We start from the raw sequence: 20,560 nt of genomic DNA, 5'->3' as shown, positions 1-20,560 counted from the left end.
TGAGAAATGTGTTATACACCTGAATCTTCTAAACACCTCTTCCTTCAGTATCAGGTAATAATATCCCCAACAAAAATATCGCCGTATATATGGCTGTTTGGTTCACCATAGGCAATATTTTTGTTGGGGATATTATGTGGGAGAGGGGGTTTTGGGGGTGTCCCCCGCACATTAAAAAATGATGCAGGCGTTGCGAGGGTGTCCCCCGCAGGGTCCATGTGTGAATTTCGCCGCAATAATATGGCAATATTTTTGCATCGCGATATTTTTGTGGTGGAATTATCACATGGAACCCTTCCTTCCTACTGTTTTAACTTGTGAAGTGCCATTTTGCTCAGTTTTCAATTACTTATCTTTCTGCTAAAGTATTACTGTGCATTAATTGTTCACAAAACTTCAGGGAAGTGTTGCTAGGGGGTGTCTGAAGATATTTCAGTTTAACTTGTGCTTTCCCTCCCTTTCGCTAAATTGCTAGAGTGCCATTTGTAGTTGGTTTTCACTGTGCTGTTTTGCTCAGTTTTCACTCTGCCGTAAACTTGTCTACAATTGACTAGGGAGTTGCATATACTTTCCTTGACTAAACTTAACTTGCTTTATCAACTGTGATTTATGTGTTGAACTAGATGTGTGTAAAATAAATATATATATTCTTTTTAATACAAAGCTTTGGTCAGTGTTTCCTTGTACCATAGTGCTGTAACCCTATTATGTAAACCCTGAATACTGCTCATCTCCCTCTTGAGATAAGTCTGACTGCTCAGCCACAGCTACCAACTAAATCTCTGTGGTACAGAATGATACCAAAGGGGATTTTTCTTGCTCATACCTGTAGTCTTAATCTTCTGTAGTGCTCCCTAAGGGAACTGCACAGGATTCTGCCTAACACACACCCATATGATGCAATGATCTTCAATATTCATTTGTATTTGTATTTATTAATCTTATATAGCGCTTTATACCAAAGCGCTGTACAGTTACAACAACAGGGTACATTTAACATAACAAAACTGTAACAACAGAAGCAAATTACAAACATGAATCAGTCACCAAAAACAGTATGTAGAGCAAATATTCAGAGGGGTAAGGGGAGAGGAGGGGAGGGCTAGGAGGAAGAGGGAGGGAAGGTAGGAGGAGGATGGAAAGGAGGGGGTGGGGAGAGGTTAAGGGGGGAGAGGGGAAAGGGGTAGGAGAGGGGAGTGAGAGGAGGGGGGGTGTCATGGAGGGGAATGGAGAAGGAGAGATTTGAGGGAGGTGCGGAAAGAGGAAAAAGAAGGAGAAGAGCAGATAGAGAGAGGCAAGGAGTTCCAGTGGAGGGGGGCCAGGAGTTGGAAGGAGCGTAAACGGGAGGAGGGAGACGGGGAGGGAGGAACAGTGAGGAGGAAGTGGTCAGCGGAACGAAGGGGAGAGGGCATGTAGAATGAGAGAAGGGAAGAGCGATAAGGGGGAGCAAGATCGTGGAGAGATTTGAAGACCAGACAGAGGAAGTGAAATGTAAGTTGAGAATGAAAGGGGAGCAAACCAATGGAGGAAACAGAAGCAGAGATGGAGTCACGGGGGGAGAGGAGACAGAGGGTACGGAGGACAGAGTGAAAAATAGATTTGAGGGGGGCAAGATGTGAAATGGGAAGGCCAAAAAGTAAGGAGGAGCAGTAGAAGAGGCGAGAAAAGATAAGGGAAGAGACTTCTTTTCATAACTTAAATTGTGCAATGCTGACATGTCGCTTCATAGGATTGTAACTACAAGTCGTTGCAAATAGCCAGCACAGTCCTACTCTTGTTATCAGCAGTGGGAGGGTGAAATGCAGAGCCCTTCTGTAATCCAAATATGTACTCGCAGGTGGCACACAGACCTCTTCATATCTACATAGATATCTGGAGATCTACATGCATGTGGACTTTGACCTTAGTGAACTTTGACCTAAAGGATGAATCCACCCCATTGGCAGTAGTACATGTGGGCATGCTTTGCCAGACAACAGTAATGAGTACACAAATGCAGAATTCCACAGAAGCTACTAATGCGGGCACGCCACTGCACACTTTCCACACCTGACATCCCTGGTGATTGCACAGCTCTCAGTAAAGCTACTCGTCGTTTATCAGAAGATAATGTTGGCCTACGAGTACCAGAATGCAACATTGAGAGATTGTAAAAAGTGAAGGCTGGATGATCATTTCATACCTGGTCTGGGGCGAGTTCAGATTGCTGTAAAGTACATGTAAGCGATTCTACGTTCATTACATGCAGGCAAAGCGCAAAAGCGCATGTGTGATAAAGTCACCTGATTCTAGTTATTTTTTGGAGATGTTCAGTCACTTTAAATGGACAGCCAATGGCAGGGCTGATTAGAAAACATTAATACCTAACAGAAGTTGCAGCTGGTCAGAGAATAGGGCTTTGCCCACACTTTATTCACCAATTACTGAGGTGCCTTCTGTAGCCCCATATTGCAGAATCAGTGCTTAAAGTGTAGAGCCTCTCTAAAAAGACACTGCAAGTGTTGCCCGGATGAAGGATGCCGCAGAGGGGGGATTGGGGCAGTTTGTGTTGGGGGACTTTAAGCCAGTGGCCAGCACTGCCCTGGCAGGTGATGCTGAAGCACGGTTGCCCATTGCAACACTCCAGACCTTCAATGGCCTTAATTAGGAATCACGCAAATCCGCCTTCAGCCCTCTGGGAATCTACTAGCAAGGAATCCACCTACAGGTGTTTGATCCACTCTAGAATCCTCATCACTGCAGGGAAAATTACAGCGCGCAGCAAACTTTTAATTGCAGCAGTGGTGGCGGTGCAGCTTCTGCCCCCTTGAGCTCTGGGGACCGAGGCCCCCGTGGACAAAATCATGTCATACTGCACTATATATATGTGTGCCTGTGGCGAGAAGAACAGGGCTCCCCACACTGAAGTGCTACTTCACTTCTCATCACTGGATAGATTGCCTGTGAAATGCCCCAATCAGAATATCTGGACTTCTGTCTTCTCCATCACTGACATCAGCTGAGGCTAGACCCCCTGCCGTTAGTGTCAGACTTTCCAAACCCCCTGCCGGAAGTGGCAGACTTTCCAGACCGCCGGAAGCCCCTGCCGGAAGGGTCAGACTTTCAAGACACCCTGGCGGAAGTGTCAGACTTTCCAGACCGCCGGAAGCCCCTGCCGGAAGGGTCAGACTTTCAAGACACCCTGGCGGAAGTGTCAGACTTTCCACCGCTTCAGAATTGTACTTGCAGCAGAACACGTGACTCCTGTGTGTAAAGTAGATTCCATAGTATTTCTCTTGTAAAGTAAGTGGGCCAGCCGCAGAATGCATCTGCTTGATAGAGGTCGTTCTTTAACATGTTATTATTACACAATAAACAGATGCTCCAATATTGGGTCGGACTAAATGCAGCATCATTCTTTATATCAAAGACACCTGCTGGCCTCAAAAACAACTAACTGCATTTTCGGCCAGCTGTAAAGAAAAAGAACTAAAAAGAACCATTCCCAAATCTAAAACACTGGCCCTGATTCATGGAATCATTTGCGTGTAAAACGGGGATTTGCGGGCAGAATGACACGCCAATACACGCAAATAATTCCATGAGTCAGGGTCAATGATTTTTACCCGAATAGTATCCTAAAGGCTGTAGTCGCAGCTTTTTTTTTTTACTGCAGATGTTAAATTAGAAGCGGGGGGAGGGACAGGGGCGGGGGAGGGTCGTCCGGACTACGTTGGTCTACATGTACGGTGCACAAATCAAATGGGCAATCAATTAACGAACAGTGTGTCTAAGGTGCACAACAGTTGCTAATGCGAGGCAGAGCAAAGCAGAGCAGGGTGGCCTGGTGGGGTTAGCCGAGCAGTCAGGTTTTAGTGCCAAGGACGAGTGTAATCGTCCTTTTTTGCATAGTCTTACATAAAAGCCTGGCAGTTAAGGGGTTAAGGGATTTCCGGAAAGTCCAGTACTATGGTTCAGCTCTAAGTTGCAGTGTGTGGTGGGCAGAGTAAATCGCATGCCATGGTAAAAAGGGCAGATGAAGGCCGCATGGCAGGGTACCAGCTGCTCCTGATGCCTTGCTGTCTATCTCCTTTCTGAACTGATAAGAGAGGGGTGCTTTGAAACACAATTTACTTGATGTATAAGCACCTTACAAATGCACGATACATAACATGAAATAAATAAATATGCCAAATAGACCTTTGGTGCCCGCCAGTGTCATGCCCAGTCACAGCTCTCCTTGACTACGCTCATGACCTGCCTGTCAGAGTCCACCTCCCACATTCAGGAGTTTCTGGGCAGGATGTCACCCGCCCCCTCTCTCTACATTGATCCTTCCTCCATTCCCTCACATGTGTCCCTCTCCCGCATGCAGGAGTTTCTGAGCAGGATGCCACCCACCCCCTCTCTCTACATTGACCCTTCCTCCATTCCCTCACCTCTGTCCCTCTCCCGCATTCAGGAGTTTCTGGGCAGGATGTCACCCACCCCCTCTTTCTACATTGACCCTTCCTCCATCCACTCACCTGGGTCCCTCTCCCGCATTCAGGAGTTTCTGGGCAGGATGCCACCCACCCCCTCTCTCTACATTGACCCTTCCTCCATCACCTCACCTGTGTCCCTCTCCCGCATGCAGGAGTTTCTGGGCAGGATGCCACCCAAACTATCTCTCTACATTGACCTTTCCCCATTCCCTCACCTGTGTCCCTCTCCGACATTCAGGAGTTTCTGGGCAGGATGTCACCCACCCCCTCTCTCTACATTGACCCTACCTCCATTCCCTCACCTGTGTCCCTCTCCCGCATTCAGGAGTTTCTCGGCAGGATGCCACCCACCCCCTCTCTCTACATTGACCCTTCCTCCATTCCCCCACCTGTGTCCCTCTCCCGCATTCAGGAGTTTCTGGGCAGGATGTCACCCACCCCCTCTCTCTACATTGACCCTACCTCCATCCCCTCACCTGTGTCCCGATCCTGCATTCAGGACTTTCTTGGCACAATGTCACCCACCCCGTCTCTCTACATTAACCCTTCCTCCATTCCCTCACCTGTGTCCCTCTCCCACATTTGGGAGTTTCTGGGCAGGGTGTCATCCACCCCCTCTCTCTACATTGACCCTACCTCCATCCCCTCACCTGTGTCCCGATCCTGCATTCAGGAGTTTCTGGGCAGGGTGTCATCCACCCCCTCTCTCTACATTGACCCTTCCTCCATCCCCTCACCTGTGTCCCTCTCCTGCATTCAGGAGTTTCTGGGCAGGGTGTCATCCACCCCCTCTCTCTACATTGACCCTTCCTCCACTCCCTCACCTGTGTCCCTCTCCCGCATTCAGGAGTTTCTGGGCAGGGTGTCATCCACCCCCTCTCTCTACATTGACCCTTCCTCCATTCCCTCACCTGTGTCCCTCTCCCGCATTCAGGAGTTTCTGGGCAGGGTGTCATCCACCCCCTCTTTCTACATTGACCCTTCCTCCATTCCCTCACCTGTGTCCCGATCCCGCATTCAGGAGTGTCTGGACAGGATGCTACCCACCCCCTCTCTATACATTGACCCTACCTCCATTCCCTCACCTGTGCCCCTCTCCCGCATGCAAGAGTTTCGGGCAGGATGCCACCCACCCCCTCTCTCTACATTGACTCTTCCTCCATTCCCTCACATGTGTCCCTCTCCTGCATGCAGGAGTATCTGGGCAGGATGCCACCCACCCCCTCTCTCTACATTGACCCTTCCTCCATTCCCTCACCTCTGTCCCTCTCCGGCATGCAGGAGTTTCTGGGCAGGATGCCACCCACCCCCTCTCTCTACATTGACCCTTCCTCCATCCCCTCACCTGCCATCAACCGCTTGTCCTCCCAGCTACCCCTGCCAATCTCCCACATGTCAAGCGGCCATGGAAGGGAAAGTAACCCTCGCCCCTCTTTCCTGAGATGAACCTTCTTTTTGACCCCTCACAGCCCGGAAATATGCACCAGGGTGATGCACTACAAAGGGATGCAAAGGGTGCAGCGCTGTGGGGAAAGTGTGTGATGTGTCATTCAATCATAGGTCGCGAGATGGTGTAAAACACCCATCCGGAACTGCATAATGACATGGGGGAGTAAATCATGTAATGCCGTAGTACGCCCCAAAAGCAAGATAGCACACTGAGTGGTCCTATCTTGATCTCACTTGGGACCTTTCTTCGGCTGGGGCCTCCCTCTGGAACAGCCTCCCTGCCTCTCTAAAACTTGCGGAGAACTATCTTCGGTTCCGGAAACACCTCAAGACCTTCCTCTTTGCTTCTGCCTTCTCTCTTCCTCTCCCCTGCTCATCTCTGTCTGTTTCCGCAATGGGCATCTTGCTACCCTCTGATTTCAGGCCCAGATCCATGCCCATCCTGCTGCATACCTGCACTGCCTTCTGGCAACCCCTGCACTTGGGTCTGTACCTGCAACCCTCACCTGCGCTTAATTCATGCACTTGCCACCTACTGGCCGCATTAACTGTTGTGGTTTTGATCTCATGGTGAGCTCTTTCCACTCCTCTCCTGCCCCTCGCACTTTCCCCCTTCTCTCTCCTCTGCACTTGTGCATTCTCAATGTCACTGGGCCTAGTCAGATAGTTCTTTTTGTCCTCCCTTGTACCCCTCCCTTGAAACACTTGTGTATGGGCGCGATATAAATAAAATACCATATCATATCATATATCACTGACCAGAATGTGAAGATAACATAGAGAAGGAAAAAGAAACACCAGCGAGAGACCTACAGCTCAGCACAGAACAAGACATAAGGAAACAAAGAAAGTGGACAACAATAGAACAAAAAAAACCGAAAAAAGGGTCCTAGTCGAAATACAAAAAATAATCATACATCTAAATCATCATCAGCATCATTACAAAATAGTGTGTTCGCAAAACGTATAGACAACTGTAGCAGGCAGTATAACCGTCTTGGCAATAACAAAGGAGCACCTGAAGTGAAGGGACAGTTCAATGTGGGGCAAATAATTAATATTAGCACCTTGGGTGGGGGAACAACCAATCAGGTTCCTGTGGGCTGAAACCTGTACATGATGGCTGCTTTCCCAAACCTGCGCCGCCATCTTGCTCCCATCCTCCATTTCCTTTAAAATGTTCTTTCCCTCCCAACCCCAGCCCCACTTACCTCATTGCTTCAGCGGCCGGCGCTGCTGCCGCTCCATGGCGGCCATGGAAATGGAAGAGGGGCTCCGTATGGAGCCTTGCCTTCCTGATCCATGGCGGCCATCTTAACTCGCGCCCCAGGCTGTTAGACAGGTAGTTATTGCTCATTTATCTATTGACAATTTGTAATGCGCACTATACAGCAAGAAATGTGTTGAAGGCGTATCAGGACATTGGGAAGGGGGAAGCAGGGAAGTGGAAGAAAGTGTCAAATAAAACCAAAATGTTCTTTAAAGGTCTTGAAACATTCAGAACGTGCAAGTGCTATAGCAGGAAGGCAAGGGAGAGAGGGGAGGAAGGGGAGTGTAGGAGGGGAGGAGGAAAAGAAAACCAAACAAACATAATAAACATAGATTCAAACGCAGTCGAAGAATAACAGTGACATGCCCGTGCATTACTGAAAACCTTAACAGAATAAGAAACAATTCTGAAACTAAACCACCTAACTATATGATATTTTTAATACAATATAAACTTGCAGATGACGATGATCTCTTATTAGAAACACGGCCTATCATGCGCATTGGTAAATCCTGAAGGCCATTATGATGACAATGTTGTGATCACATAAGATCCCCTCTGTAACAATCTGCATTGTGAAATGGAAGTTAGGGAATGGTCTTTCTCCAGAAATGGCATCTCTAAACAAGGCCTAGAGTCTTGATCGCATAAGGCTGTGCGATGTTCATTGTATGGAACCACTGCTCGTATTGGAACCTGCCCCACGAACTATAGCCCACACGCGCATTTACAGCAGCGGTCAAAGTGAGCAGGAACGGTCGGGAGCCGTGTTCCACTACTTTTATTTTTTACTGTTAACAGCTCCACTACTTTTTGCAACAATGGAGTAGGCTATGGGAGAGGCCGGTGGGCTGCCCATGGAGGAGATGGCACACTGGCTTATGAGCTGCCTGTGAAGGAGGCTACGGGACAGGCTGATGTCCGGCTTTTGGAGGAGCTGGGACTCCGGCTCTTGGGCTGCCTGTTAGGGAGGCTATGAGACAGGCTCATGGACTTTCTATTGAGGAGATGGGACTCTGGCATATGAGCTGCCTGTGGAGGAAGCTAGAGGACAGGCTGATGGGCTGCCCGTGGAGGAGATGGGACTTTAGCTTATGGGCTGCCTGCAGAGGAGGCTAAGGGACAGGATGATGGGCTTCCTGTGGAGGAGATGGGACTCTAGCTTATGAGCTGCCTGTGGAGGAGGCTAGGGCGTAGGCTAATGGGCAGCCTCTAGGGGAGATGGGACTCTGGTTTATGGGCTGCCTGTGGAGTAGGCTAAGGGACAGGCTGGCGGGCTGCCTGTGGAGGAGATGCGACTCTGGCTTATGGGCTGCTTGTGTAGGAGTCTAGGGAACAGGCTGATGCGCTGTCTGTGGAGGAGGCTATGGGACATGCTCATGGGCTGCCTGTGGAGGAGATGGGACTCTGGCTTATGGGCTGCCTGTGGAGGAGGCTAGGGGACGGGCTGATGGGCTGCCTGTGGAGGAGATAGAACTCTGGCTTATGGCTGCCTCTGGAGGAGGCTAGTGAACACGCTGGTGGGCTGCCAGTGGAGGAGATTGGACCCTGGTTTATGGGCTGCCTGTGGAGGAGGCTAGGAGACATGCTGATGGGCTGCCTGTGGAGGAGATGGAACTCTGGCTTATGGGCTGCCTTTGGAGGAGTCTAGGGGACAGGCTTCTGGGCTGGCTGTGGAGGAGGTGGGATTCTGGCTTATTGGCTGCCTGTGGAGGAGTCTAGGGGACAGGATGATGGCTGCCCGTGGAGGAGATGGGACTATGGCTTAGGGGCTGCCTGTCGAGGAGACTAGGGGACACACTGGTGGGCTGCCATGGAGGAGATGGGACTCTGGCTTATGGGCCGCCTGTGGAGGAGGCTAGGGGACAAGCTGATGGGCAGCCTGTGGAGGAGATGGAATTCTGGCTTATGGGGTGTGTTAGGGAGAATTCTCATTTTAGGGCTAATTTCCCTTACCTATAGATCCCCCCAGCATCTTTGCTGGATTTGAAGGGTTTGTTTCTTTTTACCTGCTAAGAGTGAGACTCTTTTTCCCACGCTTAGGCATTTTTGCTACGTATGTTCTAGGCTATTTTTGTGTTTTATGCCTGTGGGATCTTTCTCACCCCCATAGGAACCATCTTTATTCACATGTGTTGCACAGCACCCTCCGTGCAGTGACACAGGGGTGTCGAAGCGACCCCCAAACATAGACTCCATACCCTGGGACGGACTACTGTCTCCCAGGGCATGTAAAGTCCCCATTGACTTTGCTAGTCAAATCCTATGAACTATGGAGGTAATGGAAGGGGTTCATAGTTTTTCCCCTATGTTCATTTTTGAGAGTGTACCCTATAGTACCTCTCTCAAAAGTTTCTGGCTAGTGGCAGTTGTTACTACCATAAATATTCGACCGCAAATATTTCCCTATGGGATTTTCCCATTGTTCGAGGCTACCACATTTTCTGACAGCCTCTAACATACCGCTGGTGCATTTTAATATTAACTTTGCTCCGATAGGTTTTATTTCCCAGAACTTTAATATAACTTCTTTCTCGTGTCTTTCTCTACAATCCTAACCCAGGTCGGGTATCCTTTGTTCGTCCGTTTGTCAGGCTTCTACCGAGAAGCCCTCCTTTCGGCGCCACTGAGTCTGGGGGGTGGTCCATTGTGTGGGATGGGGAGTAGGACCCCTGAACAGGGTTTGCCTCAACAACCCATGTCGCACTCTAGCTTGATAGGCTGGAGGGTCTCCCGCCAAGATGACCACTCCACTGTTTGAGTGACAGCTAGGCTGTATGAATGGGAATCTTTTTGCATAAAAGCAGGGTCCTGAGGACTGGAAGAGCAAGACGTCGCCACTGGAACTAAGAAGCCGAAGAGGAGAGAAGCCAAAGACATCTGCAATGACTGAACCACCGGTGAAGCCGTGCTGTAGCGTCTCACCACTTTTCTCCACACGACGCGAGAAGATCTTCACCTGCAAGAGCCTTCTTCCCTTGAGCTGGTGGGACCAACCAGTTTGTCAATCGCCTTCCCAGACCTGCCTTGGTCTGGGAAGGCGATTGACCCTGTACTCAGAGGCCGGATAGCCAGGCACCAATCCACCCGGACCGCGATTTAAAAGGGGCGTACCTTTTATTCGTCGGGCAGCACCGTGTCTGGTTCATCCCTGGGTAGTGCAGTAACTCGAACCTTCCTCCATGATGAGAACACCTCTTCCTCTGCTGGATCACCCGAACTGCAGGAACTACCAGGAACAACCGCCACCGCAGGAGCCACTTCTTCATTTTAAGGTACATTGTTCCGCCAGGCCACCCTTTCGTCGCGGTAGTGCTAAAGGTGTTTTCAATCCTTTACCTACCTGTTGGGTTGGCCGTCCCTCTCTCTTAACATTGTCTGTTCAAACCTTTGCAACCACCCCTTCAAATATCGTTAACCAAAGACTTGACTGCAGCTACAAGAACATTTTGCTCCTGGGCCCTTGCCCTGTACCACTAACTCTGGCACAGGCCTATTGACTCTGGTCACTTTGTTAGACCTGCCTTCTTGAGATTGATTCTCCCTTCGAACTGTGTGGTGCACCCCTTTCTTATAACTACTCTTTCTTCCCTCTGCATAATCATTGTGAAATGCCATTTTGCTCAGTTTTCATTTTAAGTATTGCTTACACTGATGCACTGTTTTGCTGAACTGGTTCACAATTGATGGGAAGTGATGCTAGGGTGTATAAGAATCTATTACTGAATAACTTGTGCTTTCCCTCCCTTTTGAGGAATTGTTAGAGAATCCCTTGTGTGTAGTTTTCACTGTGCCGTTTTGCTCAGTTTTCACTCTGGTTCACTTGGTCTACAATTCATATAGGGAGTGTGTATATTTTTCCTTGATTTAATTTAATGTGCTTGATACTTGTGATACATGTGTTTTATTAAAAGTGTATAAAATAAATATATATGTACTTTTTATCTACAAAGCTTTGGTCATTGTTTCCTTGTTCCATAGTCAGTGGGCCTAATGTGTAAACCCTGAATACTGTTCATCTCCCTCTTGAGATAAGTCTGACTGCTCAGCCACAGCTACCAACTAAATCTTTGTGGTACAGACTGATACCAAAGGGGATTTATTGCTCTCAACTGTAGACCTAAACTGGTGTAGTGCTCCCTAAGGGAACTGCACTGGATTCTGCCTAACACTGGTGGCAGCGGTGAGGATAAAAGTATTGGATTTACATTTTAGAGTTCTGCTGGTGCTTTGGTTCAAATAACCACAAGGCTAACTATCACAACAGGTTTATTTTAAACAAAAGTCAAAATTATGGAAAGTTACAGCCAGGAGACCCTCTTTACCAATACTGCTGATTATTTAAGCGATCTGTATAGACAGAAAGGTCTTCCTGTCAGAGGCAAGAAACAAGAAATGATTGATAGACTGTTAGAGAAACAAAGTCTGATAGTGGTGCTGTAGTGCCCACTTCTCCAGCAAATGTAGCAAACAGTAATGAGGATAATGTTGAAGATGTTATTGTTGAGACAGATGAGGAAGAGGAGGAAAACAATGTCACCCCCTCTGGTCCTCTGCCTGCTCAAAGGCCTCACCCTGTGGCTACTGGACCATTACCAGGTCCCACATTAAGTCCTGAATTTATCTCACTAGAAAAAAATTGAAAAAAATGAGACTTGAACTTGAATTCAAATGAATTAGTGCCCAAACTGAACACATCAAGTCTGACATCTTGAACTAAGGCTCACAGACATCAAGAACTAAGGCTCAAAGAAATGGAGCTCAACCATGAGCTTGAGATGATTGTCTTTGGAAAATGCATCTCTCCCCGAATCCTCTAGATCTTCCAGTCCAAAAAGACCTCGGATGCCTAAAGAGATTGTGGGTATGTATGAACCTAAGTTGGATGTGTTAGATTGGCTTGCTATGGTTGAATATAATCATGGGCTCCAGGATATCACAGGGAATCAGTTGATCCCCTGGTTATTCTCTAGGCTCCCCCTGTTGCATCTGATGTGGTAATGGAATTAGGGGAGGTGGATAGGATGGATTATGAATGTGTAAAGCTAGCTTTGATAGCTAGATTTGGGAAGACTCCTTCCCAGTACCTTAAGAGGTTTAGGACCCTCAAAATACATGATAGTATCCCTTGGGCTACTTGGTTGAATGAGTGTTTGAAAAACTTAGAGGGATGGATTAAGGGTTATAGAGTTAACACTTATGAAGGAATGAGAAATCTTGTCACAATGGAGTCTATCTATGATGCCTGCTCTCCTGAGCTCAGACAGCACTTGGCTGATTCAAAAGAATTAGATTCTAAGAAACTAGCTAAGGCTGCTGACTTGTGGGTTGCCAACAGGGCCACTCACAAGGATTCAGGGGTCACTCAGAAAAAGGATGAGGGAAAGCAGCCAAAGAAAGACAACAAAGAGAATTCAAATAATTCCAATTCCAAATAGGGCCCCAACCAAAATTCTAAGGGTAAGCCACAGGGGAAACCAAATCAGGCTAGTGTACCTTCTGGTCCCAGACCAGAAGGAGGTCAGAACAAGCCACCATTCATAAAGACATTTGGAAAATGTTATGTTTGTGGCTCTACTGATCATGTGAAAGGGGATCCCAGATGTAAGGGTAAACCTTCAGGGGTCCACACTGTCTCCTTAGCCTTCGCTCCAGAGGAGGAAGTACATATGGTCAGTGGAAACTTTCAACTACTAGCTGATGATCCCATTGGAGTCTCAGCCAGTGTATATTTTAGTATCTCTAGGGTTGTGGGACCAACAGAATTTAGATATGTATAATTATATCCCTCCTAATACTAAAGAGTATTATAAAGACAGTGTCCTAGTCAATGGTCAGGAAACCCCTGCCATTAGAGAGCATAACTGTGGTGGACAAATCTTTTTTCAAGGTGGAGGATGTTGCTAAGGCACCCAAACGCCTCACCAAGTTAGCTGGAGGCCTGTGCAGATGCTTTCACCAATTTCCAGCTCTCATCCAGTGCAATGAAATGACTGTCAGGATACCTGTGAGTGTACAATCTGAAGTACCAGGAAGGGTGCTGTTGGGAAATGATATGAAAGACCTGGGAGTAGTGTCAAGTACTCCCAGACCTCCTAGTAAGAGATTACAGGAGTTTACCAGACCTGCAAGGGAGAGAATTTTGAGGGGCTCTCCTGAGGAGATGATAGAAAAATAAATCACTCCTACTCCACTGGAGTTACTAACTGCTATTTCAAAACAACCAGAAGCAAAGGGGAAACCCAAGACTTCAAAGAAGAAACCAGCAGAAGGCACTCCAGTGCTGCCAACCAGGAAATCTCCTAGGTTGTCAAAAATCAGACCTGTGATTCCTCCTCCAGCTGAGGCTGAGAGTAAAGCACAACCCTGTGTGGATGAACTGGAACCTGAAGATTCAGATCTAGTAGCAGGCCAGGAACTCATTGGAGATCTTGACCCTGTGGACCATCCTGACTGCAGTCTTTACTGGCAGAAGGTGGACCCCAAAGGGCAGACTTCAGTAAGGGACAAAGAGAATGTCCAACTCTGGAAGGTCTTCACCACCAGGCACCTTCTCAGCTTGAAGGGCAAGAGCCTGGGAAGTACAGGTTACACTGGGAAGAGGGCCTCTTCTATAGTGAACCAACAGAGTCACTCCCTGGGGACTACAAAAAACATGTAGTACCCCAAACAAACCAACTCCAATTCTTGCAACTAGCCCATGAGATACCTTTGGCTGGTCACTTGAGCTTCAAGAAGACCAAGGAAAGGCTCTCTCTCTACTTTTATTGGCCTAAAATGGGGGCTGACGTAGATAAGTATTTCAAGAGTTGCCACACTTGCCAAACCTCTGGTAAAAGTGGCTCCAAGAACGTGGTACCTTTAGTGCCTCTCCCTGTGATGGGAGTACCATTGGAGAGGGTAGGAATTGGTCCCCTTGATCCTCCAACTTCGTCAGCCAACAGGTTTATACTTGTTGTAGTAGACCATGCTACTAGGTTCCCTGAAGCAATTCCTATGAAGACTGTTACAGCTCCGGCTGTAGCTAAGGCCCTCCTTGGTATTTTTACCAGGGTTGGGTTTCCTAAGGAGGTAATATCCAACAGAGGGTCACATTTTATGTCCCACTACATGAAGGCCATGTGGAAAAACTGTGGAGTTACCTACAAGTTCTCAACATCATACCACCCTCAGACAAATGGGTTGGTAGAAAGGTTTAACAGAACCATGAAGAGCATGATAGGAGCTTTAGAAGACCCTCTTAAGAAAAAGTGGGATCTTCTACTGCCATGCCTTCTCTTTGCATATAGAGAAGTCTGTCAGGAGGGAGTGGGTTACAGTCCCTTTGAACTTCTCTATGGCCATCTTGTCAGAGGTCTGTTGGCCCTGATCAAGGAGGGGCTGGAGAGTGCTCCTTCGCCCACGCCAGTCAGAGTCACTGACTATGTGATAGGACTCCGGAGGAGAATGTCACACATGATGGCTGAGGCAAGTGATAACTTGAAAGCAGGTCAGGCTCTGGTCAAACATTTGCATGACCAGAAGACCAACATGGTTCAGTTCGCTCAAGACCAGCTAGTTCTTGTTATGGTCCCAACAAGGCAGAGGGCCTTGCAGGACAAATGGATGGGACCCTTCAAGGTTGTGGGATAACTGTCATGGTTCGCACTAAAGGCTCCATGGATCTGATGGGCCCCCCCCAGTCAGCGACTCCCATAAGGGCTTTTCAAGCCCCCAGAGCTTCTTGAACTCAGTCCTGGCGCCGTTGGCGCCAGGCTCATAATATGGGATAAATCATGTGGAACTACTTGCCCAGTCTAGCCGGGCTGAGCCTTTCTGTTTCTTCGAGGTGTGGCTGAGGGACAATTTTATTCAAAGAACAGGGTGTGGTAAAGGGACTACTTTACCTGAGACTGCTTGCACGGCTATTTAAGCCACGCCCTGCATACAGAACACGCTTCGTGTTATTCTGCACTCCTGCAGTGTATCGCTCAACGTGTATGTTCTGTTCCTGAACTTCTACAGCCACGCCCATCCAGGACTTCATCCATCGGTACCTGGAAGGGAAAAAGACAGAGTAAAAACAAGTCAGTACATTGGCTAAGCCTTACCTGCAGCATCCTTCCATTGGTTGCTTCTTCAGCTTCTTCAGCCGCTACCGGGTCTTCGCACCGGCTGAAGGGGACGGTCTTCGTTCTGGCTATAAGAATCCTCTCGGGTTCAGCATCCTTCCGGAGTATCTTCGGAGCGGTTCCTCCATTCTTCATTCCAGCGCCGTGCTGCCTCTGAAAAAGAAGAAGAGTGACAGGTTAGTCACGCACGGAAAGGAAAAACAGTACTTCAGACTTACAGTGCTTCATTCTTGCACTTCTACTCACCTGTAGGACATCTGCTCAGCATTCTAAGTCCATTTGAATCCTCATGCAAAATCCATTCGAAGTTGCACCTGAAAGTAAAGACAAAGGCACTGATTAAAAGGAGTTGGGGCTAAATAAAGACTCAAAGACTTTATACCAAGCAGTCATTGGCATAGAGACTTACATGTTTGACCAAGATCTCCAAGACTCGGCAATCGCTCTTTGGATCAGTGAAGTAACTCGATCCTGGAAAGACTGTGTTATTCGCTCCCTTGCTAGATTGCAGGACGGAGAGCCTACTTTACAAAACTTCAAGACCAAAGCCTTGGGAGGGTCAAAACAAGGAAGAAGTTGCAGCGACATCACCAATCACGCAGCACCACGCCAGCGCATACATCATTCGTGCAGCCACGTGCTATGCCCCCATGGAGGCCAGGTGAGCGTGACAGAACGCAAAGCCTTATACAAAAACCTCTACCCGGGCGTAATGGAAACTTCTGAGACAGATCAACTAGCTCAGCTTTTGGGGAACTCAGGGCCGAGGTACATTCAGCTCGGCAGGAAACCAATGCCTCGATGAGAGAACTGATCGTGGCCAAGGATCGTACTGAAGACCTTGCAAGACAATTGCTTCAGTCACAGGCGGGGCGAACACCGTTACCTGGATTGGGGTCAACGGTTCCAACAACGCCAAGTAATCCATTCCAAGTGTTCCTTCCAGGGGCCGTACGATTGGCACCTCCAGAACGCTTTGCGGGAGACCCAAAAAGGTATGCAGTCTTTATCAATCCGTGCCGACTGCATTTTCTTTGTAGGCCAGGAGCTTTTCCGAACAACCAAGCTAAGGTGGCCTTTGTGTTGTCGTATCTCAGTGGCAGCGCGGCGGACTGGTCAGTGCCACTAGTAAGTCGGGATGATCCTATTTTGCGGGATTTTCAGAGGTTCCAATTGATCATGGAGAAGCTTTTTGCTCGTCATTCCCAGGGCCAGGCATTGGATAACGAACTCTTGTCTCTACGCCAAGGCAATCAAGATCTGCTAATTTATATCGCCACTTTTAATCGGCTGGTAGTGGAAACCGACTGGCCAGACGACAAAAGAACAACACTGTTTCACTGAGGGTTAAGAGGTGAATTAAAGGATGTTTTGGCTCAAGTGGTTAACCCTCCTAGAGACTGTGCTGAATATATAGACTTGGTGGTTCAGCTTGATCATAGACTACAGAACCGTAAGGCCGACCGAGCTAGAATGGGCACTCAGTATTTGTACGCCCAAAGGAAAGTGCGTCTAGAGCCACCGACTTGGCCGAACCCATGCAGATTGGAGGGGTACGCGGGCCACTATCCAAGGCTGAGAGAGATCGGAGATGACAGCAGCAGCTGTGTTTATACTGTGGGTCAGCCGGCCATTTTCTCTGTGAGTGCCCTTTGAAGCCTCCGAAGAAAGCAGTTGGGAGTGCCTGCAAACTGGTAGCATAGCCAGAGTCGGAAAACTACCCAGCCCGACAAGCGTAGAGGTCCGCTTGTCGAGTGAAAAGAAGGACTTCGAGACCTCGCACCTAGCCTTGCCAATGATCCTTATAAATCACCAACAGCCATCTCGAATGCATGCAGTTCAAGCTTATAATGACAGCGGAGCCATTGGAAATTATATGGACCGAGAATTGGCTACAAGGATGAATCTTCCTCTCTGTGAAAAGGCAACAACAGATCTAGTCATCACTGTCGATGGAACAGAGATCGCTTCGTGTCCTGTAACGCACTCAACGACTGAGATGACACTTCTGTGCCAAGACGGAAATCGGGAAGCCATTGTGTTCAATATAATTAAGGCCCCACAATTCCAAGTTATTCTGGGAATTCCTTGGCTAGTATTACACAATCCTTGCATCGACTGGCGTGCCAAGAGTCTGACCTTCTCAGGTGAATGTGCTCGTACCTGCTATCAGGTAAAAGAACCCCTGGTCAAGGAAGCGACAACGATCATGAGCCTAGTTAATCCACTGCCCCCGGATTATCAACATTACCAGGATGTTTTCCAGAAGGATCAAGCCAACACTCTGCCTCCTCATAGATCTCATGACTGTCAAATCGATCTCATACCTGGCGCACAGATTCCATGCAGTCAAATCTATGCACTCATCGAACCCGAAAACCTGCATCTAAGGAAATATCTAGACCAGTACCTGGCTAACGGTTTTATTTGCCTGTCCAAGTCCTAGGCAGCCTCCCCCTTATTCTTCGTGCCTAAACAGGAAGGTGACCTTAGAACTTGTATTGATTACCACGCATTGAACCAGATCACAGTAAAAAACCATTATCCCTTGCCTCTAATTCCTGAACTTTTGGACCAGGTTAAAGACGCACAAATGTATACCAAGTTAGATCTCCGTGGGGCATACCACCTAGTATGAATCAAGAAAGAGGACAAATGGAAGACCGCCTTCTGCACCAAACACGGGCTGTTCGAATACCAGGTGATGCCCTTTGGCCTTTGCAACGCCCCAGTGGTGTTTCAGTATTTCATGAAGGACGTCCTGCGAGAACTAATCGATGTGTGTGTCGTAGTGTACATCGACGACATTTTGGTGTACTTCCCATCTGAACAAGAACATGTGAAACACGTCCGTGCTGTTCTGGACAAACTCTCCCAACACAAGCTATTTGCAAAACTGGAGAAATGCTTCTTCCACGTCACAGAGGTTGAGTTTCTTGGATTTGTCCTAACCCCTCAAGATGTACGAATGGATACACGGAAGGTGGACGCCATCCTCAATTGGCCCTCCCCGACCTCAATTAAGGGAGTTCAGAGTATGCTTGGATTTGCAAACTTCTATCGTTGGTTCATTCCATGTTTTTCACAGTTGGTGCACCCTATTACCTCGTTACTGAGAAAGAACAAGTGTTTTCAATGGTCAGAGGAAGTAGAGAAGGCGTTCCAGGACTTAAAACAAAAATTCATCTCAGCCCCAATCCTGAAACATCCCTGCCCAGATCTACCATACATGGTTGAGACCAACACTTCCAGTTTGGCAATGGGAGCGGTACTCGCAAAAGGACCCTGAAACCGGTCAGCTTCACCCTGTGGCCTTTTGGTCGCGGTAATTCATGGCCCCAGAATTGAATTATGCTATTACGGACAAAGAACCTTTGCAATCAAGACTGCCTTTTAGGCTTGGCGGCATTGTCTCTTAGGAGCAAGGCACACGATCACGGTAATCACTGATCACCGTATCTACAATACCTAAAGGTGGCAAAAGCTGCTCAATCATCTCGCCAACTCCGATGGACACTATTTTTTGCTGAATTTGACTTTGTGATTACTTATCGCCCTGGTTGTCGAAATGGTAAAGCGGCTACTTTATCTCGTATAGGAGTAGACAAGGAGACCGTCAATCCTGATCCAGTGCCAATCATCCCTGGAGCAAAAATCTTGGGAATTACGTCTCTCACCTTAGATGACATCCATAAGGAAATCACTCATCTCATAGATACCAACACTCTGAAAGCTTGGCCTACCGAAAGTGCTCACCATTCAATCTCAGACCAATTGCCATACTTTCATGGTCGCCTTTATCTGCCCAGCAAGTAACTTCAAGAAAAGGTCATTTCAAATTCTCACGAATCAGTGATCGAAGATCACCCTGGAATCGCTAAGACTGCAGCCAAGATAAAGCAACACTTTTGGTGGCCAACTTGGCGTAAAGACATCAAACAGTTTGTGTTATCCTGTGGGGTCTGCACACAAAACAAGGCCCTAAAAAAGAAATCACCAGGCAAATTGCAACCTCTGGATATTCCACCTACACCTTGGCATACATTGTTACTTGATTTTTGTAATTGATCTTCCTCCTTGTAATGGCTACAACACAATTTTGGTGGTAGTGGACTTGTTTTCCAAGATGGCTCATTTTATCCCACTGAAGGGCCCTCGGCTTCGATCCTGGTAAGGGAATTTCTAGAACAAATAGTCCGGATAGATGGATTTCCTTCTATCCTGATTACTGACCGTGGCAGTCAATTTGTATCACATTTCTGGAGAAAATGCTGCGAGTTAGCTCGCATCGATGTAAGACTTTCCACCAGTCACCACCCCCAGACTGATGGGCAGACTGAAAGAACCAATCAGACCTTAGGACAATACCTCAGGTGTATGTTACACCAAACAGAAGACAATTGGAAAGATATTTTAAGGATAATGGAATACGCCTACAACAACTCCCTACACTCCAGCTTTGGACAAAGTACTTTCTATACTATCTACGGGCTGCATCCACGGACCTCTAATCTTGACCCACTTCAACCCCTGGAAATGCCAGCAGTAAGAAGTTTGCACACGACTATCACTCAAGCCTTCAGACAAGCAACTGATCATCTGAGACGAGCAAAAGAAAGATACAAGAAATCAGCAGATATGCACAGGAGGGAAGCTCCCAAATACCGAGTGGGGGATGAAGTCTGGCTGGCGTCAAAGCATATTCCCATGAAAGGAACTCGCACCTTCACTCCCAGATACATAGGCCCATACACCATTAAGGCCATCATCAATCCAGTAGCTGTAAAGCTAGATTTACCTTCACACATGAAAATCCATCCCGTATTCCATGTCTCAGTTTTGAAGCCAGTGCAACCCGGAACCCGAATACTGAAACCACCAAAACCAATCATAGTTGACGGGGAACCTGAATTTGAAGTTAAGGATATCCTGGATTCAAAAATCGTCAAATCAAAGCTATTTTATCTAATAGACTAGAAAGGATACGGACCACATGAAAGATTGTGGGAACCCAGCGAACACATTCATGCCCCTCAGTTGTTGAAGAAGTTCCATCATAACCACCTGAACAAACTGGGCCCATTGGGAGAACCTACCGTTGGGGGAGCCTTGGGGGTGTGCTGTCATGGTTTGCACTAAAGGCTCCATGGATCTGATGGGCCTCCCCCAGTCAGCGCCTCCCATAAGGGCTTTTCTAGCCCCCAGAGCCACTTGGACTCAGTCCTGGCACCGTTGGTGCCAGGCTCATAATATGAGATAAATCATGT

The sequence above is a fragment of the Ambystoma mexicanum genome, chromosome 3p, assembly GCF_040938575.1.
Source record: "Ambystoma mexicanum isolate Mex_15411 chromosome 3p, UKY_AmexF1_1, whole genome shotgun sequence".
In the NCBI taxonomy this organism is placed as follows: Eukaryota; Metazoa; Chordata; class Amphibia; order Caudata; family Ambystomatidae; genus Ambystoma; species Ambystoma mexicanum.
The sequence above is the reverse complement of the archived record's forward strand: the minus strand, read 5'-3'. Positions refer to the sequence as shown.